The 25,065-nt window shown below is 47.2% G+C and overlaps 1 protein-coding gene across 2 annotated transcripts in view; it reads left to right on the top strand.

Annotated features, from left to right (window-relative positions):
* The window catches only part of MAN1C1 (mannosidase alpha class 1C member 1), a 261,775-nt gene that overhangs the window by 144,175 nt on the left and 92,535 nt on the right, over window positions 1–25,065 (top strand). The window lies entirely within an intron of this gene.

The raw sequence follows: 25,065 nt of genomic DNA, 5'->3' as shown, positions 1-25,065 counted from the left end.
TATAACCAATTGCTGTCCTATAGCATCTGCAGAAGCCAGTGACCCTCCATTCCTTGCTGTTTTTCAGCACCGAAGCCATAAACAAAAATCTACATACCATTATAAAACTTTATCTCCTCCCCTTGTTTTTGCTCAGCCCCTATGAGAAAATGACAAAACTCGACTGTCATAACTAGTATTTCCAAATAATTTGTAAATGTTCCAGCAACTACTGGAATCTTAATAAAATACAGCACAACAATAAGCTCTTCCTAAGCAGGAAATATATAATCGAGGGTCATCCCTGTGTGGGATTAATCCTCTCCTGCATGTCCTTAATGGAAACCAAACAGTTTTTCTTGACAGGCAGGAAATGTTCCTTCTATGTAAAGATCGAGGGCGAGTATTATGCAATTTAAAAGCTTTCTCGCTGCCAAGGATGTTCTGTCAATAGCAGGTGTGAATTCACAATTCTTAAAGGTTGAATAAAAGGGCCAAACATGGGTTCCCATAATATCCTCCAACCTTTACCAACCAGAACTGCATGAAATGTATATCCCAAGTCCCACTCCAGGATGTGTGCCAATCACAGAAGTGGCATTACGTAATAATTACTTCATTTCGACTTCTTAAATGTTTCAAAATCTTACAAATGAATTATGTAAACTTGACCTGCGAGAAAGTGCCCTCCAAGGCGACATTGTTTTCGTAAATCAAGTTATAACGAATTTTTATAGCTTTAAACAAAACACAGAATAGGAGAACCGCAGATTGTTTGAAATGTGATCCTTATTTTGCCGAACTATCAATCTAAGTTCATATCTTGTTTGTCATCAATAGATTTCTATCAGAATATACTGACTGACATGTGCTCGGCTACCTACACACATCACTTCCTCAGGGCAATAGTTATCACAAACATTTTTTTCAGAAGTAATAAGAATTTCTAGAAGATAAAAAAGATTTTTTTAGAGGGAAACATACTTTAATTTTTCAGATAAAAAACATAAAGTTATTATTTAACCTGTAAGACACGTTTTGATTAGGTTATGATAACACATATTGATCACCATGCTGGATTACAATACTAGTATTAACCCCAGATTGGCATAGAGCCTAATAAGAACAAGCATTGGCATAGACAATAGGTCTCGCCTTTGGGATCTTATAAGTGTTTAGTGTTTAGCAATGCAATGCATTTTTCCCCACTGGCATGCCCACACACTGCGAGCCCTAAATACTTTAGCACCACATACCTCGGAAGAGCGCCGAGAAGTGTGTTTTTGGCCTCCGCTAGGCTCGACCTAAAAACGGCATGTGGGGAAAGGAGAGTGACTGGATGTACACGGCATAAAGTTAAGTTATGCTGAGTTCTTATTTGGTTATTGCTAACTTTATTGCGGACAAGATGTTGTGTTTGCGGCAGTAATTTAGGCGAAATTCATTTCAAAAGAGTGCATCAAAAGGGGGCGCTTCTCAAGACAGCGCAGAACTGGGCCGGAGTCAGTCATGTGTCAGACTACACAAGACTTATTCTATCCCATGCCTGCCGCTAAACCTATGGGCCTGCCAGGTATGTACATTAACTCTGCAGGCAATGCGACTACACCTGTACAAAGTTATGAAAACATATTTAAAATTAAAAGAGAGGAAAGGAAGAGTCAGTCGCCAGCGCAGCAGTGTATCGAGTGACTGAATTTGAGAGAGAGGCAGCGCGGTGGGCAGGCATAGGCCTGGGAGTGACGCAGACACTGGCGCGAGCTCCATCTTGTATAAGGCGAGTGGTGGGCGGCGCAAGAGCCCGTGGCGGAAGAGACAGGTTACTGAGTATCAGATCCAGGGCTGGCACTTGACGAGCCTCCTCGCCCCACTTCACAAACACCCGCTCGGTGTAGCTCCTGTCAGCCGAATAGAATAACTGTGCACATGAACATATCATGCCTTCACGGGCATTGGAGCATTCTTTCCTCTGCTTCAGATACAAGCTTGCATGTGATCTGCACTCAGGATTTTGTTCAAACTAAAGATCAGTTGCGTGATTGCTGCTTAATTCAGTCAAGTCTCTTGGAAGGAGCAGAGGCCTTAAACTGGCATTATTTTGGGAAGGCTGTGGCAGTCAATCTCAGCAAGGGTTCCTCCTTACTTTAGTATTCTAGAGTTTCAGTCAAAATCTCTAAAGCACCTTCAACAGGCACTCCAGCTGCTTGCTCCCGAAGGCAAATTCGGGTGGAATGCAAAGGAATTCAGCTGCAGCGTTCCGCGAGTGGTGCGCACGCGCTCATGTGAAATATGACACACAACAGATGGCACACTGTGCGCCGCTGCTCGTAACCGCAAGCCATAGGCCATGGGTGGATACATTTCCTGGGAAAGGTGGGACTTGCACCCGCCTTTGCCCAATTGCATGCTGTCTTTTTACAAAGACGCACGCAAAGCCCAATATAAAAAATGCATTAAAAAAAACACACGAACGAGCGTGTGAAAAGTCCAGAGTGATTCCAAGAGGTCGTTTTCCTAGGGCAGCGCATGCGCGCTGCGCTAGGCTCGACCCAAAAAATGATATAGTCATTGTACTTTGGCTAAGACTTATCAATCATCAAAAAGATGTTTTCACGCAATTATTGTGGATTCTAATTTGAGGTTCCTAGTTCCATGTGTTTTCTTTACTTATACTGCTAGAATGAATAGAGACTCTAGAAAGGTGTTTTCTCTTTCAGTGAAAAAATATTCTTGTAATTTTTAAAAATATATATTGCATTGGCACAAAATCAGATGCGCAGAACAGTATATTGTGTTGTTTATAATTTACATTGTAAGTATACAATCAATCGGTCAATCATCCATGAGTCTGTGGTGGTGTCGGTCCTAAACACCCTCAGGGAGGGCTTGGACCAAAATAAACATCAAGCCCTGGTGCTCCTCGATCTTTCCGCCGCATTCGATACGGTGGACCATTCCATCTTGCTTTCACGTATCGGAGCGGCGGGAATCGGGGGGTCAGCACTTGTGTGGCTCTCGTCCTTCCTGCGGGACCGCACACAGGCGGTTCGGCTGGGGGAGTTCATGGCAGATCCTTTGAAGATCACTTGTGGTGTCCCCCAAGGTTCTTCCCTATCTCCCTTATTGTTTAATCTCTATATCTATCCTCTTATCTTTGCACTTCAGCAGCTGGAGGTCGCCGTATATAATTATGCGGATGACCTCCAGCTGGTCTTTGACCTCTCTGCCTCCCCTCCTGCTATCTCTAATTTTCAATCCACTATGATTTTTATCAGGGACTGGATGAGCCACAACCATCTGAAGCTCAACCCGGATAAAACCGAGTTGGTGCTTACGGGTGGCTCTTCCAGTCCCTGGAATTCTTCCTTTTGGCCCCTCACTCTTGGTTCTCCTCCCCTTCCGTCCTCTACGGTTAAGACACTGGGTATTAAGATTAACAACCAGCTCACTCTTCACTCACAGGTTGGTGCTGTTGTTTCTTCCTGTTTTCTGATGCTTCGAACTATTCGCTCTGTCTCCCGTTTCTTTTCCCCTTTGGCACTTAAACTTATTATGTCTGCCTTGGTCATCTCCCGGCTAGACTATGCCAATGCCCTGTACAACGGCATTCCGGCATATAGTCTACGCAAACTTCAGCTTGTGCAGAACCAAGCAGCCCGGTTGGTGTATGGTCTTCCCCGGTGCCACCATTCCACACCATTATTGAAGGAACTGCATTGGTTGCCTGTTCGGCAAAGATCGCTTTTTAAGACTGGATGCATGGTCTTTCAGGCACGACAGGGAACGGCCCCAGCTTTTATCTCTTCCCTTTTAACTAACTATGTCCCCGCCAGACATCTTCGTTCATCCGATCGATCCCTCTTGCAGGTTCCTCGGTTCACTAGGAAAAAATGGGGAGGTTCCAACTTCTCCATTTTGGCTCCTGTATTTTGGAACTCCCTGCCTGATCATCTCAGGGCCTCAAAACAATACTCCCTCTTCCGTAAGGGACTGAAAACTTTTTTGTTTGCTCAGGCCTTTCCACTCTAATGATCCTTCCTTTTCTGCCTGCATGCCGTCAAAAGCGCCAAGAAACCGTAATGGTGTAAGATGCGCTATATAAACTTTTTAAATTCAAATTCAATCCACTGCCAGAAGAATCCATGAGTTCCATTATTACATATTTACGGGCCGTTTCTTCTGTTCTAACACAACAAATCTACTCAAATTTAACAGTAATAAATTAAACTACTCCCCTCTCCCTAATCCTGTAGTAATCCCAACATACTTGCTAGTGTCCACACCCCACTTTGCTCTGTTCAGCACATTGCAGTAATATTCCAGGTAAGACCCCCCCTCACCCACATGTTATTTTGTGAAATAAATTACATCAACTCAGCCACCCATGGGCGACAACTGATAATTATACAGAAACTAATAATAGATCATATGGGTAGTGATCAAACATGATGTACATTAAAGACTTACTGAAGAGTAATTCAAGGTTGGCATATGTGGTCTTTACTATAGGATTTCAGAGCTTCTGACAAAAATACCACTTTAGAGCAATAAAATATTTCCTAAGGCCAACACGTTCTTCCGTATGTAGATGTTGACTCTCAGCTTCTAGCCATTGAATCACAGTCGAGTGCCTTCTAATAGCAGATGGAGGACAAGCATTTTTCCAGTTCATGTTAAGATTCAGACAAGCTAATAATAAAGCTCAGTTAATAAACTTTTCAGTGGCTTTGTCTGCTTTAGGATGCTGGAAGAGACCCGAGGCCTTGGTAGGTGCAGTGGTAATGTTTTAAGAATGTAAAGAGGGACAAGATTAGAGTATGTGAGTAATGTCAGAGTCAAGTTTCAAGAAGATCCAGGATAGACCCTTTTCATTGTGTTATTGCGGACCCACATACATGAACCACTGCCTGAACTTTCCCCAGCCTATCAGATACCTCCGCTCTGCCTCCCTTTCGCTAATTCACACCCTCCCCATCCTACGTAGCAGGAGTGGAGGACGCTCCTTCTCCTACCTGGCAGCGAAGATATGGAACGAACTACCCCAACATCTCCGGACGTCCCCATCTCTGGCGCTGAAGACCTGGCTCTTTGGCCGATCACCTGGACCCTGCCAGTGTGTGAATACCCTCGCGCGTGACAAGCCACGCTCTACAAATCGACTGACTGACTGATTGGTTGAGTAACTGATTTTTAGGAACATTGGAAGCTCTGTTTTCTATGTTAAACTGGATTTATTTTCTACATTGTGTGACATTGTAGGAGCGGATGCTAATACCCTTTTCTATTCCAAATCATACATTGCCTATCGTATTCTTCAGATTCCTACTATGTACAATGTTTATGTCAAGTGGCATCTAGAGGCTTTATAAATGATCTATACAGCATTTAAAAAGACATTTACCATCGCTTATGGTATGTAAAGCCTGCACAACTGCATGTGTATGCAACAACGACGACAATGAGCTAGCAGCCTGCAACAAGGTTTGTGTCAGTTTTAGCAGGGTGCCATCTGTTAGGCTTGTCCCCTGCAATCCTGCCTCGACTATATATTGTCCCGCTAGCCGTCTACTGAGCCATTACATTTGGGTCGCTAAGTAATATTTTTCAAAATTCGGGAAAACAGTTGCTCCAGCTTCTACTGGTACTCTGTAGCGACCGCTTACCCATACCAAATTAGTGCTCAATTGGCACAAGTGCTTGAATTGGGAGCGTGGTAAAATCAATGGTAAATGTACAAAAAAATACAGCATTAACGAGTATAATCATTTTAACTAAAGGCACTCGACCCCTCACTGAGAGTGGAAGCAAGGTCCAGAAGTCTATTTGTGGATTTAAGTTTCTCATAGCCTTACCAAGATTACCATTTCGCAAAGCTCTCAGGGTATGCTATATAATAATACCAAGGTAACAAAGTCCCTTCCCAATTTATCATTCAGTACAGAGTCAGCAGTGGCCTGTAATGCACATTAAAATGGAAAATACAAGATATATCCCAGTTTACATGAAGCAGTGACATGGTTAACCATTACAACCATCTAAAAGTAGTGGTTTTAAAGGTGACATTAGCCGGAACAATTATTAAACTGTAAGGTAAATTAGTGTAGTAAACTAATTTATCTCATCAATTATAATGTCTTTTTCTCAAGGCTGAACAGAATTTCCATTGTTGGAAAAACCCTAAGACATTTACATGTACTGATTAAAAGAGTTAAATGCTTATACTCAAGTAATCATATTACATGTTATCAATAAGATTTCCAAGGTGGGTCTATACTGTTCTACTGTATCCAGCAGAATTTCCTGTTCAGCAACACAGATGGTTGAACACAATGGGTCAGTTATAAAATAGATTGCTTCACACCCAAATCTAATGGTGTGTACAGGGTTTCCTTCAATTGCCTATGGATGTAAATTGTATGTACTACCGTAATAACTGTCTATTGGCTGGTTAAGAGCTTATTCATAAATTAGTAGGGCCAAGGTATTATATTTTCTAGCTGCAACCCTCTAAAAGAATTTTGTCTACTGATAATCACCCCTGTGTTCATTTGCACTGCAGTCTAGTCTGGATTATGTCTAAATTAAAGAGCTCAGGTCGATTTAGGCTTGGGTACACCAGAGAATGAGACCCATAGAGTTTTGTTTATTTAATAGTGTCAAAGGTATTTAAAGAATTAGAAATCTCCTTAGTGATTGAAGGGATAACTGCTGCATAGCGCCTGCACTAAAGGCAAGCTAAAGAAGTCAGCAAGGATCCTAGATGCACACACAGCCTGAAAAAAACGTGGGGTCTAATCCCCATATACAATGTTGTCACGTGACGGGACCCAACTTCAGACTGTCTTGCAAATGCTTCTGTTACCGCATCAGGCTGAGTAATATTCTATGATTTCACCTGCATATAATTATTCCTATGTATGTACATATCTCATAATCATGCACTCATGCCTCATATTTGTTAAAGCTCCAAACTGAAAACGTGTTTGTGGTTAATAAAACTCAGAGGTAAAATCATCCGAGGCCAGTGTGTGGCCTGCAGTGGTGGACTGGTCGCGCTTCAGAGAGTTAGGAGCTGCAAAGTTACTGCTTGCCGGGTCTTTCTCCAAGATAATGTATGTGTAGTGGGGGATAGCATCGCACCAGGAGAGGCATCCGGCAATTGCAATCTTGTAGCAGCAGCTATCCCACAAAAATCCCCCTTCCTACTCTTTTCTGAGCTGGATGATCATGTTCTCTCTGTTCCTTGCAGACCACATGAGCCCCATGCTGAGGTTTCCAGGTGACTGGTGACCAGGTGGAGAAGTGTGGCTCACTGGTTAGAGGAGGCAGACCTGGAAGCAGAGGTCAGCCGGGACCAGGGTTCAATTCCCGGCTCGGCGGGGTCTTGAGTCCTAAAATGTCCATGGACTCGACAATTCTCGCTCCGGTGCCTACTCGATTCATGGGTTCACACTCTGTGACTCTGGGCAATAGCTTGCTTAATCTCCACAACGGCCCCTCGCGGTGGGATGCCTGGCTTTCACCTTGCGGATACCCTGCCGGGGTTATCTCACAGGGGAATACCAGGACGGGTTCCCTAAGCAAGCGCTTAGAAACCGCTCAGTGATGTGCGCTATATAAAAAAATTCCTGTTCCTGTATTCCTGTACTGTTGGTCACCAGGACCCTCATGGTCCAGCCTTGCAATGTTCTTTCTTGCCTTCAAATCGCTGTGTACTGGTACATTTGTACATTTGCTATAATTAGATCGAATCAAAATTCTGAATCGCAGAGTGCAATGCCAACTGAATGTCAAGTGATTGATCACAGTGCCCATGGAATTGTCTTGTAAATATTACACTGGGCTGACAACATTACTTCTTGTTATTTTGATTGCTGTAACAAAAAAATAGTAACTTGTCTTTATGTAGTGCTCATACCACACTTCTCCCGTTCTCAGTTCAATAAATTGGCAGGTGCTACTATCAGCCGCCAGAATGTTATCAATGTAATGATTTTAAAAGAATAGACAGTTGAGTTTGATTTGTTAAAATTGAAAGGCTGGAGATCACAGGCAATTTTATTTTAATTTTATTTGAAGAGTTTTATAAAGCGCAAACATGGCCCATCCAGGTATCAGAGTGCTGAACAAATAGCAAACAAGTTATACATATGAAAAAGAAGCAAACAGTTATAAGTAAAGACAGAAAAACTGCAAAGTAACAATCGAGTAGGTAGGTCATGATCCAACATTTTCAACATGAGAGTCGTCCAGAAGCATACCTCTGGATTGTTAATGGAGAAATTTGGTCATCAGAAACCTTTTCATTTCTTTTTTGAAGGAGGTCGTCGAGGGGGTGGTCCCGATTGTGGGTGGCAGTGAGTTCCATATTCTAGGGGCTAAAGTGGAGAAGGAGCGGTGGTATGTTTTCTTTTTGTTGAGCTTCTGCGGTTTCAGCAATGAGGGATTGGCACTTCTTAAGAAACGATTGCCCCGACCGTTATAGTTTATTGCCCAGGTAAATGAGAATGTTGTGGTGAAGCCCCTTATGAGTCATGCAAGCTATTTGAAGCTGGAACCTTGCTTCAAACAGGAGCCAATTTAATATTCTAGGTTTGGACTGGTATGGTTAAATTCTCTAGAACCCTTAACTAGACTAGCTGCTGAGTTCACCATGGGTCTTAATGGCTCTAGCCTTGTTTTGGGAGGCCTGCAAGAGTAGCAATCACTTAATCTAATATGAAAATGACTAAGTATTGTGCTGCCAAATGAGACATCAGGGGGCACAAGAGGTTTGATTTTCATTAGGATGATCCGTTGGTAATTGACTACCCTGGTTGTTGCGCTGATATGATCTTGCATATTAAGGTATTTGTCTAAAATAATACCAAGTGATTTCATAGAGTCAATGATGTTGGGGGCACAATTAAAGCTGTAAGTTGTTCGAGCTATTCCTTTATGGGGGCTGAGTGATTGTGGGTGGGGATCAAGAGGAATTCCGTTTTGAAGGAATTGAGCATGAGGTGGTTGTGGGTTAGCCATTGCTGGGTTTTCAGCAGGGTCAGGTTAAGGGTCTTAACGTCCTTGAGGGCTGACAATTTTCAAGTATAATTGTGTGTGGTTAGAATACAAGTGATACTGAATATTTGAGTCCCTTAGCATTTCAGTGAGGGGTTCCATGAACAGATTGAATAGCGTAGGAGAGAGCGTGGATCCTTGAGGTACTCCAATAGAGACTGGAGTAGTGTTGGAGAGGGTATGAATGACTTTCCTTCTTTGAGATCTTTGATGTAGGAAAGATGCAAACCAGTTTGCAATTGGAGGTTAGCGATGGGCGCTTACTTATTGAGCCATCTTGATGACTGTAGATCTTTGGCATGTGGCTCCTAAGAAATAAACAATAAACACAATTTATTAACAGGGTACCCTGTGTTTCCAATGTTTTACCATCCTTTTGTTAGTTGTTTACCTGTTGTAAGAGGTTTCATAAACAGCTCTATGATGCAGTTCATATAAACCTGAGATGAGTTGAAACATTCCATAACAAGAACAGAAGTCACAAAAGAGGTTTTGATGGATAAAAATCATATTGCAGACAACATCGTCTTTTATGAAACTCATTCATATGTGAGTCAGTTATGTAAGTAGACCTAATGATTTAAATAATGGCATAGCTATAACGTTTTTTTGAAGTAAATATGTGAAGCAATTTCCAACCTTTTAGTATGCACCGAAGAATACAATACTGGGGGGCGTGGCCTGCGGAGCTGCGAAATGGCTGCTCTGTGCGGGAGTTCTGTCGGCCGCGACTTTATGCTGCTATCATCCAGTCATCTGGAAGGCTAAAACTGCGCTATACATACATCCACTGAAAGCGGACATTCAGCGGTGCCAATTGCTGTGTCCTCGGTGTCCGCTCCTGGGCTGAGCTGTGAGCCTCGCTGGAGTGGGGTGGACTGTGCGCGCCCATCCTGTTGCTGCATGGGTGGGCTGACTCGGAAATTGCGCCCGCGGCTGCCCTCGTGTCATGGGCCTTGGCTGGGATGGCTGCGGAGCACTTTCATGAGGTCGGAGGCCTGGAGGTGAGACTGTTGCAGCACTGGGTGAACCTACCTCTAGGACCCTATCTGCGTGGCCAAAGCCCCGGCGTGGAGGCGCAGCTGCGGGGTCAAGGTGAGGCGACAGAGGAGGCGGCAGCGCCATCCAGCAGGCTCATTGAGCGAGGGGCCTGCTTCCTGTGGTTCCGTGGCGCCCACTGGGTCACTGCTGGGCCTAGTCTCCCCGGTGTCCCACTGGCTATCGCAACACTGAAGTGGATCTTCCTCTAGGGACTGGCCTGGTGCTGGCTGCGCTTTACAAGCCATTTTGTGCAAGCAGGCTGGTGTTTGCCGAAGCGGCCATTTTGATGCGGAGGGCCTGAAGGTGGATTGCCTTTACTGAGTCACCAGGCAAAGATGGAACAAGCTGGTGAGACGTTTTGTGCATCCTGTCTAAACGCTGCTGTGATTTGGTTGGCTCAGGGCTTCCATTCTGAAGGGTGCCCATCTGAAGTGTATATGGCACCCTGCTGGGACATCCTTGTTCTAACTGCAGTGCGTTTGGGCCGCTTGGCTGTTCCTGCAAATTGTGGCTCTGCGTTTCCCAGAAGGCTTACGGAGGAGGACAGTGTTGCCCAATGACCTGAGTGTGAGTCTCCCTGCTGCTTGCTGGTGGCATCTACTGGACTTGTACAGGGCCCCCCTACATCACAGGGTCAGACGTGCGCCCTGTCTGGTTAGGCGCATTGAAGGGCGCGCTGGCACTGGGTGCGTAACCCACACATTATCTTGATTCTTGGGGCCTGTGTCGGCTGCAGCAGCCCTCTTTGGAGCAGGTGCACTGAAGTGCCGACACCCTGCAGGCAGAAGTACATGTGTGGCCCACATCTGGTACTGGGTCAGAGAACTCCATTGGTTGTTCTGTGAGAAGTCAGTGTGCAGTACTCTTGAAGTCTCCCGTGCTGCGGGTGTGCTAGCCGAGGTGGTGGGGCAGTTGCCAGCTCGTCATTACTGCTGGGAAAATCAGACTGCATGGGGAAGCAGGACTCAAAACAGCCGAAGCTAAACTTCGACCAGCAGAGGACCACGTGGCTCAAAGAGTCGGACCCCGAGGCCGGTGCTGAGAGATCTACTGAGTTACAGATGGAGGACCGGGGAGAAGACCTGCGGACACTGATGCTCAAGATGCGGTCTAGTCTACGCAACATCGACACAAAGCTGGACACACTCACGCCATATTAGATGCGGTCAAATCTCAAGTAGACACTCACGAAACCAGACTTGACATTCTCAAACAGGATCTCCGATTTCCACGAGTTCCAGGCCGAAACGAAGGAACAGCTCCTACAGATGGAGAAAATGCTGGGTCTGATCTGTGCCAAAAATGAGGTCTTAGAGGCGAGGTCGCGCCGCAACAACCTGCGCATCACGGGCGTGCCGGAGACCACAGCCATCGCCAAAATGGAAGCATATGTGACTGACCTGCTTCCAGAGCTTTTCGGCACCCACCTATCTACAGTGTTTGCGGTGAGAGGACGCACCGGGCCTTTGGTCCTAAACCACCGGTTGCAAAAATAACAGTTGATGGACAGAATGCAAAACAATGTCATACATTCACCCCAGTACAGAGATCTAGGCCTAAATCCATCGTGTTTTTGCTCACCATGCCATTCCAGTTTGAACCCAGCCATATGCAAATCAGTCTTGACCCTGTGCCCCATGGGAACAGTCCAGCCCGAACTGCCAAGCCAGGTCCTCCCTGGACTGGAAACAAGCATCCTAGGACCGGTTTCTGGCTTTCAGCCCTCATCAGCCAGGATAGCTTGAGTCCAGTGGCATGGAGAGCATGGGACTCACGTCTGAGCATACCCGCCCTACTCGGGGTGACAAATGCAAAAACAACAGTTGATGGACAGAATGAAGAACAATGTCATACATTCACCCCAGTACAGAGATCTGGGCCTAAATCCATCGTTTTTGCCATTCCAGTTTGAACGCAGCCATATGCAAATCAGTCTTGGCCCTGTAACCCATGGGAACTGTCGAGCCCGAACTGCCAAGCCAGGTCCTCCCTGGACTAGAACCAAGCATCCTAGGACCGGTGTCGGGCTTTCAGGCCTCATCAGCCACGATAGCTTGATTTCAGTGGCATGGTATCGCTTTGTTCGCCCTAAGTTGTCAGGGTATGCCCAGACGTGGGTCCCTTGCTCACTTTGCCTCTGGATTCAAGATAACCTGGCTGATGAGGGTTACGAACCCGAAAACGGTCCCAGGATACTTGTTTCCGGTCCAGGGAAGACGTGGCTTGGTAGTTCGCGCTGAACTGTTCCCATGACGCACAGGGTCAGACTGGTTTGCATATGGCCATGTCTGAACTGGGGTGGTGGGGTGAGCTAAAGAATGATGATAGATTAAACCCAGATCAGTTGACTGGGGGTGAGTGTTTGATTTGCTCAAGCGCTCCACCCATCATCCCCTTTGGTATCGCTTTGTTCGCCCTAAGTTGGCAGGGTATGCCCATACCTGGGTCCCTTGCTCCCTTTGCCACTGGATTCAAGATAGCCTGGCTGATGAGTTATGAACCCGAAACCGGTCCCAGGATGCTTGTTTCTGGTCCAGGGAAGACGTGGCTTGGTTGTTCGGGCTGCACTGTTCCCATGAGGCACAGGGTTAGACTGATTTTCATATGGCCATGTCTGAACTGGGGTGGTGGAGTGAGCTAAAGAATGATGATGGATTAAACCCAGATCAGTTGACTGGGGGTGAGTGTTTGATTTGGTCAATCGCTCTGTCCATCATCCCCTTTGGTATCGCTAAACCACCGGTTGGCCCCGCATTCAGACCTATCCTGGCCCGGATTCTTAATTACTAGGATCGAGACCGTAGTCTGAACTGGCACGCAAGAAAGGGGAGCTCACGCATAAGGGCAATCAAATATCTTTCTATCCAGAGTTTACGCCTGCGGTGCAATCAGCCCGGCATGAATTCTTGCCGCCTGAACGTATCCTGCTACAGGGCCAGATTCCCTACTCGCTCTTACACCTGTAAAATCTTGTCGGGTCGGGGACAATCGATATTTGCCCGGCGGTATTGCCTCTGTGACCCACGAATTATTAATCAATGAAGAGGCAGGCGCTGGAGACTGGAAAGCAGGAAACAAGGTTTTATTCTCTCCGGAGGAGAACACAGCAAAACAGACAGCAGGTATCGTTCTGAGGTGCTCTAACTTATTTCTGAGGCCTAGCCCCTTATATACAGCCTTTTGCGGTTTTATTACAGTTTACATACTCATGGCAATGCTTTGATGTACGGAAAGACATCCCCGGAATCCCCCTGTCGGGCCCGTTCCCACACGTATTTACAGTAGAAGTCCCCACCCTGGTCACAACGGGTGATGACTATCGCGCAGCTGGATATTCCGCCAATTCATGGAATGCGGGGTTCGATCGGATCTCATGGGGTGGGGGCTTTGATCAACTCGGGGGTCCTTTGATGAGGGAAGCTTTCTATTGTACGGGGAGGGGCAAAGAATAGTATCGGCAGAGCTGGGTGTCGGCCTGGGAACGAGGAAGACAAACGGGCACACGGGGAAAAAGGGGTGTGCATCAAAGGGCCGGGGACCAGGAAAGGGAAGAAGGGAGGTGTCGCGCTGGGAACAGGATGAGGTTCTGAGGCAGAGCCGCGCTGAAGAGGGGTTTATGATTCAAGGCAGATGCGAGCAGGGGGGGGTTGGTCGGCGTGCAGGCTTGGTGAGGGCGAAGGGCTATGTCGGGGGCCAGTGGCATGCAAAAAGGGATGGTCCTGATCGAGGCACCTAAAATGGCGGGCGCGCACGACAAAAGTGTGGCATCAGGGAAAAGGCAAGATGGCGCAGATAATGTTCACCAAACCGTACTAATTTTCCACAGTCCTCCCTTTAACATATTCAAGACATCTTGCTGGTTCATTTTCTACTCAGTTCTATTATGGTGGGCATAAGAAAAAGCAGTAGGAACCCTAGGTGAAGGAGTCGTAAACATTACATTTAAGATCTCTAGTTTTAGGAGGAGGACCTATTGATAAACTTTGATAAACTTGTTTAGCAGGGAAGTCATAGTAATGCAATACAAAAATGATTTGAAGTGCGGGCAGTGAGTACATTTCATAAGGTGAACTGATGGGTTGTTACATAATTAATACAATGTTGGCTGGGAGAGAAACGAGACGTAGCAGAAATGATGGTGAAGGAATGTTCGAAGTTTAGTAAGTCTTCAGCAATTTTTTTCGTCTTCTGTTGGCACTGTGGAGCACCGGCGGTGGAGCCACGAGTCCAGCTCTATTCTAAGTTCCGTGTTGCAGGGCACGACCTTTCCTCTCGTTTCTGGTCAAGAAAGGGTCTTTTTCGCCCTGTGTCCTTTGGAATCAATAGTCAAAAGTTCAGGTGGAAGAAGAGGGTACAAATAGTCCATCGGGTAGGTCGGAGAAAAAAGGGGGATGGAGCAAGGCCAGATCGGGAACAAACTAGGGGAACGAGAGATTTCTGGTAGGCGGGCTCATGACCGGGTCTGGAGAGCGGAGACTTCTCAGCACACATTCGAACATTGAGCAGGGGCATCGGGTTAGGCCTTTCCTCTCATTTTGTCGTAGATAGTGCCTCGTCCTGCAGCTCCGTTCAGTCGCGGTCTCGCCTTGGCCCATGTCGCAGACGTTCCATAGTCTGTAGTCAGGCCACGTGCTCCCACATCCGGTCCTTCTTTCCTCCGACAGCCATACCCTTGAAGGAGTTTGAAAAGACAGTCTTTAGAGAATTGGTAGAGGAAAGTAATCACATAAGTCTATTTCTCTCCCAGCTCCAGGTAAATGAGAATAGAAGCGTCCGTTATATTAGGGTTCACAACTGACATATTAATGATCGATGGTGAGCCTGCTGGGTTCACTATGACTTTCCTTTACAACTGTTTACTATAGTCACGACAGTTCATCTGATGGGGACCCACCCTTTTTTAATACAAGCCTGACAATGCTTATACCGTTCTCTAGGGGTTTATATTTACAAAAAGGGTGTTGTGAGCTATCAACATGGTACTAATAGGCCTCTCACTGAGGGACGAACATAGGCTAAACATTTTTCATATTGTCAATGCACCCTGCCCTTTAACTAAACATTTTCACTTTCGACAAGGTCCATTGTAATGATTTTCTTCGCTTCGGTCTAAACTTTAACTTTGTAAAACATCATTCTGGTTCCTATGCAGCCTCTCATGGCCTGATTACTAAATTAGAAAAGACAGGGGTCTCATGGGAAGACAACTAGGGACATAGAAAACTGTGATGGGGGGGGGGGCATCATCTTACTTCGAGTTATAAGGGTACTATCGGCCGAAGGCCATAGTTCAGTTGGTGAGCATTCAGTGGCGTTTCTCGAATTCAAAACTCTGAAATTTGCCTATATAAAAAAAATCATTTCTAGGAACCACAGCTGGCCTGTGTTAGTCGCGGGTCGACCCACCTTTTACAATCGGGAGATGAAGGATAGTTAAAAAAACTCTTATCGGGGGGGGGCAACTGAACGCAATACTGGGTGCGTCCTGAGAAGATGGGGAGGTTTCGATTACCTTTACGGTTTGGGTATCGTGACAATTCGGAACGGGGAAGGTCGCGCTATCTGGGGCACTCTATTCCATCAGGGGAGCCGCTGACGTAGTTCCCTCATGACGGGTCAGATTAGGGAACCTCAGCCGTCTTACCTGTCCTTTCCTTTATGGCCAAATCTCGGTTTTATCGAAATATTTTTCGGAAAGGAGAGGTGGTGACACAGCGTTAGGGTGATTGCATTAAAGACAAGTTTTGAGCAAATACTGGCGGTATTTGAAGCCAATTGGGTGGTGTGCTAGGGGTGGCAGTCTGCCAATTTCGGGGCTAATCGCTCGGAAGAGTGGGAGTGTGAAGGAGAGAGAGAGAGAGAGAGAGAGAGAGAGAGAGAGAGAGAGAGAGAGAGAGAGAGAGAGAGAGAGAGAGAGTGCAACGGCAGGCTAAATAGTACACGTGCGACAGGGAGAGTGGCAGTGTATTTAAGAAAGGCTATTTAGTGCATTACACAGCAAAGGACATTTACGGGTCTGCGTTAGAATCTTGGAATCATGCAGTTTGAGGCGGACGAGCATTAGACAGGGTAGAGGGGACATGCTTTGAGAAAAAGGAAAAAGGAGGTACCATTTTGTCGCACTTTCTTGCATTCTTGGTCCTTCGACCAGTTGGGTCAACACTTCAGTCACACACACACATTCTCTCATAGTTTCGCATCATACGTGACATGGGTTCATTCGTGCGGTCTGGTTTAAGGGTGATCACTTTTTATCAGATCATACTAATTTTACGGGCTTGTTTGCTACGTGAGTAGTTTGTAGGCGTGCTTAGGCGCCACCTTGCAGCGCTAGTCTGCTTCGTGTATTTGGACATGGCAAGGCTTCAGATCTTCGCCATACCTCGGCTGTAATCTCTGATGTAACCTGCAGAGGGAGGAAAAAAAGGGGGGAAGGGAGGGGAACAACATTCGCGCATATCAAATACATGGATTCGAGAGTCCTTTACTTACCTCTTACTCGTCTTTCCTCCTCGGGGTAGAGTCCCCGGGGATATGGTTTCTGGAGTCGGGGGGGGGGGGCAGTGTGTCCATATAGGTCGTGTGCGGGGAAACGTAAAAAGGAAACCAGGGGTGCCTAGTGCGAGGTATCTAGTCAGAAGATGTATCTCACTATCGGGATCCTTGAATCTACTTCAACGCTGTGACGTTCGAAGGTTCTTCGGTTCTTGGGCCAGCTCTGTTCCCTAATACCTTTGAACGTCGTACTTTTATAACATTTACATCGTTTTATTTTACCCTTCTTTTACATTCCCTCATTTATACCGTTCGTTTTACCCATCCTTGGAAGCCGAGGTCTTCCTCCATGCGAGAGTTCATGAGTCAGTCGCGTACCTTGAAGGCAGAGTGTCGTGTCGTAGATCCGATCCGTCCTCCAGGGCTGGGCAGCCATCTTCTTAATAACCTTAAAGAGAGAGCATAGTAGGTGCACAGAAAAGAACTCTCCCGCCCATCCCATATTTCAAATAAAGCATGCAATACCCGTTCATCATTTCGAAAAACCTTTATTTTTGCAAAATCATAGTACGTGGATTTATAAGGATGCAGTCGTATTTGGTCGGACACGGCAATGGCTAAAGTGCGTACAGTGGGGGGTGTTGTTTTGCAGCAATAAAAACATTAGAAAGTTTTATCAATTCATTTGTAGCAAACTAAAACGTCTATCAGTTGGCCGGGGGGTTCGGGGGCGTTTATTTCATAATTTAGAAGCATAGTCGGACTAGTTGCAATCAGATTTCCTATATGCATACCATGTGCGTGCGTCATAAGCGAGGTTATACATCAGCTGTATATATATAAAAAATATAATACATTGTACATTTGTAATCATCATTTTTAACGGGATCCCTTTACATGTTCCTTGAGTGAGCTCTCCTTTCTTCTTGTCAAGTGTACAAAGGGTCATATATGTCTCAGAACATTAAGTTTGTTTAGTAAAAAGGGACACCACGAGGTGTTCGTAAGTTCCTGTCGATACCGGCGCCATTTTGGGCGGGGCCGGGTCAATCCGGAAGCGGCATCAGAAAAAGTTTCTTACAACCGGCAGTTGGACCAGAGTCCCTTTCGGCAGTTCTAGAATTCATGCTAACAGAAGGAGTGGCAATGTCATGTTTATTTTGTTGGCGACCAAGGCAGTCGTCCCTTACCGGAGGCCTGCAGTGGCCGAGGGTTCCTCCGGGGACCTTTGTAGAATCTTCAGGGCTGTGGAGGTGTTGTCGGAGATGGGGGCTCGTGCTCCGGTGGGCGAGCGACCGAGTTACATTGCTGTTCAAAGTTACTCTAGCGGCCGAGGCCCGCCTTCCAGCAGACCCAGACGCCATTTTGAGGCCCTGCAGCAGTCCCCTCTTATCGAGTCTGCAAGAGTGGAAGAGACCTTTTTGGGGACAAAAATAGAGAGTGGAACTCCGTGTTGTGGAAGCGAGACATTCGGCTGGGGTGCGGCTGTGATGCCCCCACCTGGGGGGGCGAGGGAGACTCGTTCGCGCCGTCTCCTTCTTCCGGTGCACTCCAGGCTGCTCTTTTTCATCGGCCCGCACGATGGTCTCTCCACACCCTGTGCTCCACAAGGCCCATGCCCAGTGCTACGGAGGTATGGCCACCTGCGGCGCACATTCGGTGCTGCGCAAGTATCGGTGCAGTCATTGCATATTCGGTGCTCCGAAAATATGGGCACCATTGCACGTTCGGTGCTGCGCAAGTATTGGGGCACCATCGCCTGGCTGGGGGTGTTCGGCGTTGGGCCGGGGGCTGGGAGACCTCCTATCCGTGGAGGTGGGAGAGGCTCGTCCGCGTCGCCTCTCCCTCCCAGCCCAACTTGGACAAATTGTTGTGGAGGTACGTGCAGGACGTCCCGCCGCCCAGAGCTGCTGCGGCTGTTACGGAGGGGAAAAGAAAGAGGTGTCTCGTTCTTCTCTGGACCGGGCTTCCTTAGGTTATCGGCTGCAGCCAGACTCAGTTGGCCCCGGTCCCTGGCCATTGGTGGCCGGACCGGGTGGGCATGTGGCGGGACTACCTGAAACTACCCAGGGCCGTTGCGGCTGGGCCGAGGAGGCATGTGGCGGGACTACCGGCAACTACCTAGGGCCGCTGCGGCTGGACTCCGCTGGCCCCTGCCTCTCCTCCGGCTCCCCCATATGTTAAGATTTCCTGACCAAGTGTTGGCAGCAGGGCCCGCCTTATATGGGTTGCCGCCGGTTGGGCGTAGCCGTAACCCTGCCCTACTTTGGAAGGTTCCAGAATGTGGGGGGGGCGAATGTTCTGTTGACTTTCATGTTCTACAGTTTACCGTTCTTGTTTTTCTAGCGTTATTGTTTTTTGTTTGTTATGTTAAATAAAAGTTCGTGTTTATCAGTGGCTTACTGATTTCGTTTCCCATTTCTTTCTTTCCAGGTTGTTTTATGCAAAAATTTCTATTAACATAGTTTATGTAACATGGAAGCACGTGCAGGGGGATGACGCAGATTCATATATTACGTATACACAAACTCAGACGGGGGGGCAGCAAAAGCATGACACACAAGATCCAAAGACAAACATAAAAAACAATTATTGGCCAAAATTATCATTTTCCGTCTGTTAATTTAGAGCTAGGCTGGGTTCCCGTCTTTATATTGTCCGACCTAGGAAAACTCGAACATGTCGCTGAAATCGTTCTGGCGAAACCTGTGCCATCGGGCATAATCAAACGTGGTGGTTCTATCTGGTCTGTCCATGTGAGTCTGATTCTTCTTTGTCTCGCGCTTTTTCTCATTCTGCCGGCCTGTCATTCCTGTCGGCCCTCTGCCCTTACTCACGCTCAGTAGAGTCGGGCATTGGGCTTTCCAGTGTCCGACATATCTACAAAAAGCGCATTGGTCTTGCCCTAAGTCTGGCCGTCTTTTGCGTAGTGTCGGGGGATAATTTTTGGGTCGTGGTGCCCCGGGGTTGCCCTGTCGATATGTTTCTCTACCTGATTTGTCCTCGTCTTTTCTCTGTCGTTGCATAGCCTCTCTGCGCCACATACCGAGACTGTCGAGCATAATAGGCGTTGTCTTATTATTGCGAAGGGCTATTTCCAATGTTTCTATTTTATCAAGGTCAAAGGACCCTACCAGTGGCCACTGTTTGTCTTGACTTTCTTTGGTATACCTGTGCCACAATTTATTATAGGCTATGGTGACTAATCCATAGTTTATGAACATGTCCTTATTAGGGGTGCCTTCCAGTGGAGCTATATGATCCACCTCTAATACACGGTCCGGGCTGAACCAATTATCAATCAGTGGGGAGAAGACAGACATGACGGCTCGTAACGAGGGACAAAAAGTCAGCACTGCCTATCTTATCACTGTGCGCAAAGACTAGACAGAATATTTCTATTCTACGTTGTTTGCAGGCAGTGAATACCTCATGAACAAAATAAAAAAAGAGTAACCAATAACGAGGAATAATCAATAATAAATAAGATAGAGTAGAATCAATGGGGAGAGTAAGTAGGGCGCAAAAGTCTGCGTCCTCTACCTTTTCACTATCCGCAAAGAGGAATCTGTTATTTCCGGTTTGCAGACAGAGAATCTCCAGAAGACAATCTGCGAACAGTAGTTCGGGGTCAAAGAACCCAGTTAATCAGTGAGGGAGAGGGAATCTCCCAAAAACCGTTAATAAATAATAGAGTCAGTGGGGGAGAAAAATAGGCACGACGGCTGCGTTACCTATCCTTCACTGTTTGCAAAAGGGAAAGAGCCTACTGTTTCTCCGCGTGCAGACAGTGAATCTCCAAATAAGTTAACAAAGAGTAATACTAGTATTTATTATTTTTTTTTTAAACAATCAAGCAATTATTTCGCAATTAGTCGTGTTTACACGACCTTACCCGGACCATATGGACAGTTTCTTGTCTTCCGAATCCAGCGCCCGTTCGTCCTCTTTTTCTCGTATTTCTCACGGCACTCCTAATGGTTCCCAGTCAGGACCGTAGATCACTCGAGAGAGGTCTGTTCGGAACTAGTGAAGTTCGGATGATCGGCTGCCAGACGAGGGTCTATTGGGCAAGAGCTCTCCCGATCGTTGCAGTCGTTCACTCTGTCGTCGGGACCTCTCCCACTGGATCCACGAGTCGCTGATGGGCCCCACGTTGGGCGCCAATTGTAAAATCTTGTCGGGTCGGGGACAATCGATATTTGCCCGGCGGTATTGCCTCTGTGACCCACGAATTATTAATCAATGAAGAGGCAGGCGCTGGAGACTGGAAAGCAGGAAACAAGGTTTTATTCTCTCCGGAGGAGAACACAGCAAAACAGACAGCAGGTATCGTTCTGAGGTGCTCTAACTTATTTCTGAGGCCTGGCCCCTTATATACAGCCTTTTGCGGTTTTATTACAGTTTACATACTCATGGCAATGCTACGGAAAGACATCCCCGGAATCCCCCTGTCGGGCCCGTTCCCACACGTATTTACAGTAGAAGTCCCCACCCTGGTCACAACGGGTGATGACTATCGCGCAGCTGGATATTCCGCCAATTCATGGAATGCGGGGTTCGATCGGATCTCATGGGGTGGGGGCTTTGATCAACTCGGGGGTCCTTTGATGAGGGAAGCTTTCTATTGTACGGGGAGGGGCAAAGAATAGTATCGGCAGAGCTGGGTGTCGGCCTGGGAACGAGGAAGACAAACGGGCACACGGGGAAAAAGGGGTTTGCATCAAAGGGCCGGGGACCAGGAAAGGGAAGAAGGGAGGTGTCGCGCTGGGAACAGGATGAGGTTCTGAGGCAGAGCCGCGCTGAAGAGGGGTTTATGATTCAAGGCAGATGCGAGCAGGGGGGGTTGGTCGGCGTGCAGGCTTGGTGAGGGCGAAGGGCTATGTCGGGGGCCAGTGGCATGCAAAAAGGGATGGTCCTGATCGAGGCACCTAAAATGGCGGGCGCGCACGACAAAAGTGTGGCATCAGGGAAAAGGCAAGATGGCGCAGATAATGTTCACCAAACCGTACTAATTTTCCACACACCGGGCCAAACTCGGGGTCACCCATGACTGAACTGCACACTTTTTTAAAGATGCCAAGTCCGCCCTCAAGTTTGCAAAGCACGTTTGTGGCAAACAGTCCAAACAGGGTTCCAGATCCGCGGCCTCCGCAGAGGATCGGCTTAGTGACAACGATTGATGTGCCGCTAGCCCACTTGTAAACTGTGTTCTGGATGATTTGATCTATGTTGGTGGGTGGGGGACTAATGTGTGTTTTATCAAGGTTTGGACTTGGCTGCTGTGATCAAGTTCTGTTTGCAACCCTTCATGCCAGTAGCATTTGATCTCACATTGGGCGGGCTTGCTAGGTGGTCTTGGCGGGCTTCATGACGGGCAGGGATGAATTGGCCCGCGTCTGGCCGAGCTGAGCTGTTTAATATACACAGGCTTCCCAGGGTGCTGGTACGACACATGGATGCTCCATTCGATTTGTTTGTAACAATGGTTTAACTCTCTACAGATTCTTGGCCACCCTGCTTTGTCAGGGGAGTACGCTTGCGGTTCTGCAACCCTATGGAAGATCTCCCTTTTGCTTACTGTGTACTATTGTTATTGTGGGTGGGTTCTCTACAACCTGTTTGGGTGGCTGGTGTGGGTGGTGAGTCAGGGTTAGGCTTAGTTGTAATGTTTTTAGCCAGTATGATACTGTTTAGAATAAAGGTCGGCACCAGGTGGTTCAGGAATATACTAGGCGGCCCTTGCCTCACTGATCCTTTATGTAGCAAACAGCCGTTCAACACGCTGCCAGCTTGAACTTTTTAACATGGAACATTTGGGGATTGAATGGTGGCAGGAAATATAGGTTAGTGTATGCCTATCTGCTGAGGCACAACATAGACGTATGTGTGCTACAAGAGTCACACCTAAATACTGCACCATCACCAAGGCTGAAACATAATCGCTGGGGCTCCGTGTACTCCTCTATTTACTCCACCTACTCCCGGGGGGGCGCTGTACTGATCAGGCGAGGTTTAGACTGGAGGGAAAGTGAGCTTCACATTGACCCGGAAGGTAGTTTAATTGTCCTTCTGGGCACTCTGGGTGGCGTTCCACTAGTCATAATGGCCCCTGTATGGCCCCAACGTTGACTCCCCTAGTTTCTTTCAAGATATCTGGGCATGGGTCAAGGCGACTGGATGTGACACTATTATCTGGGGTGGGGACTTTAATGTCATCTTAGACGATGATCTGGATAGTAAAGGGACTTCGCACACACTACACCCGTTAGCTAGCGCTGCTTTGAACGCTATAGTCTCAGATGGGAATCTAGTTGACATCTGGATATGTATACCTCCCACAATTAGGGAGGGCACCTGTATTTCCGAACATCACGGCGCGCGGTCTCAGATAGACTTTTGGTTGGTGTCGCGAGATGTCGCCACTTGGATCAAGGAGGTCTTGCACCTCCCTAGGTCTCTATCAGATCACGCCCTTTGTCATCTGCAACGAACACTCCCTGACTCGCCCCCACGTCTTTTTACATGGCGGCTTCCACCGCACGCTCTTCTGGACGAGGTTTTGAAGGAAGAAATTAGGACTGATATTACTGGCTATTTCTCTCTGAAATCTGGATCGGTAGACACGGAGGCCTCTCTCTGGGAGGCCTTTGAGGTGGTAAGTTGAGGCAAATGCATTGCCCGTCAGGCCCGGTTGCTAAACGCCATCCGGGGCTCACTCGCTTCTTTAGAGGCTCAAATCAGAAGCCTGGAAACACAGTACTACTCCTCTGACGACCCCCAGATGTTGGCCTTGTTAAAGGAAAGACTGCTGGAGTTCGAGGAGGTAGCGCAGCTGGAAGTTAAGTTCTTGGGGAAATACGCGGAGGCGCAGCGGTACGGGAAGAATGATAGGCCAGGGAGGACTTTGGCTGCCATGATACGCGCCCTGCGCTCCTTGGCCTACATTCCTGAATTGATCAGTGGGAATCGCACTGTTATCAGAGGCCAAACTGGCATATTATATGAATTCTCCACTTTCTACTCAAACCTATACACCGCGACTCAAGAGTCTAGCCCGGAAGGATTACTGCCTTTCCTTGACTCGTTAGAACTGCTTTGGTTTAGTCAAAGACATAGGGACTACATGGATTTCCCATTTACAGTGGAGGATGTCTCCAAACTCATCAAAAGCTTGCCACTAGACAAAGCCCCAGGGTCGGATGGCCTAAGCATCGCCTTCTATAAAACATATGCTGAAGAACTTGTGCCGCACCTCATTGCGTTATACAAAGAAGCACAGACCTCGGGAATTCTACCGCCAACCATGCGAGAGGCTATAATCATAACTTCTAAAACCTGGTAGGCCGGATCATGAATCGAATTCCTACAGACCGCTGTCCTTAATAAATGTAGATGTAAAAATGTTGGCAAAGCTTATCGCCAACTGGCTACAGCCTCTACTCCCTTTAATTGCCTGCCCGGACCAATCGGGTTTTATTCTGGGGCGATCCACCTCACACAATCTCCGGTCTCTGTTCTCGGTCTTACATTATCTTCATAAAAACGTAAGGGCGGTGGCAGTTTTTTTCGACGCTACAAAGGCATTTGACACATTAGAGTGGCTGTATCTATTTACCATTCTTGGTCGTATGGGGTTCAGCCCATTATTTATAAACTTAATCCGCCTCCTCTACACTAAACCGAAGAGACCGTTCACATGGATCCGAGCCATGTCGGCACCCTTTTCTATCTTGCGGGGCACAAGGCAGATTTGCACCCTGTCCCAGCTGCTTTACACAATCGCAATGGAACCGCTGGTGGCGCATATTCGGCAGCATCACACAGCCAGGGGTATTGGCTTTAGCACAAGAAGCCTCCTCATATCGTTATACACTGATGAAGTTACGCTTTATGTGACCTACCCCTCCAGCAACCTAGACCTTCTCCTCCGGGAGTTCATAACATTTGGCGGCATATCTGGCACTTATCCCTAAACTACAAACTTTGCTTAATACATTTCAAGTTCCTTCATCGATTTTACAGGACACCCGTTAGTTTACATTGTATGGGACTACGTGGCAACAACAGCTGCTGGAGATGTAGTTTCACCCCGGCAACCTTTTTACACATGGCACGGACCTGTCCTTGGCTGATATCATATTGGTCTACAGTCTTTTTAGTTATTCATTAGATGATCGACACACCATTTAGATCCCACTCCCTTACTGGGCTAGTTGAGCCATGTAAAAGATACACCAGTTAAGGTTCGCAAATTGCATGCACTACTTCTTCTTTTTGCCAAACGCCAAATCGCAGTACACTGGGGTGAGGAAGAGGACACCTTCAATTAAGGAATAGATTAGGGATGTCATGTTTGGACATTCTCATCTGTCCATTTTCTGGGAGTTAATGCCCCCCACCTCTAGACCTATGGACATCTGGGAACCCTTTATCACGTGGGCTAGGGAAAGACAAGGGACGGGTGAGACAATGCCGTCTGATGTGGGGGCT

Source organism: Lissotriton helveticus, chromosome 3_1, assembly GCF_964261635.1.
Source record: "Lissotriton helveticus chromosome 3_1, aLisHel1.1, whole genome shotgun sequence".
NCBI classification, from domain to species: domain Eukaryota; kingdom Metazoa; phylum Chordata; class Amphibia; order Caudata; family Salamandridae; genus Lissotriton; species Lissotriton helveticus.
Note: the sequence above shows the minus strand (reverse complement) of the source record. Positions and strands in the feature narration are given on the sequence as shown.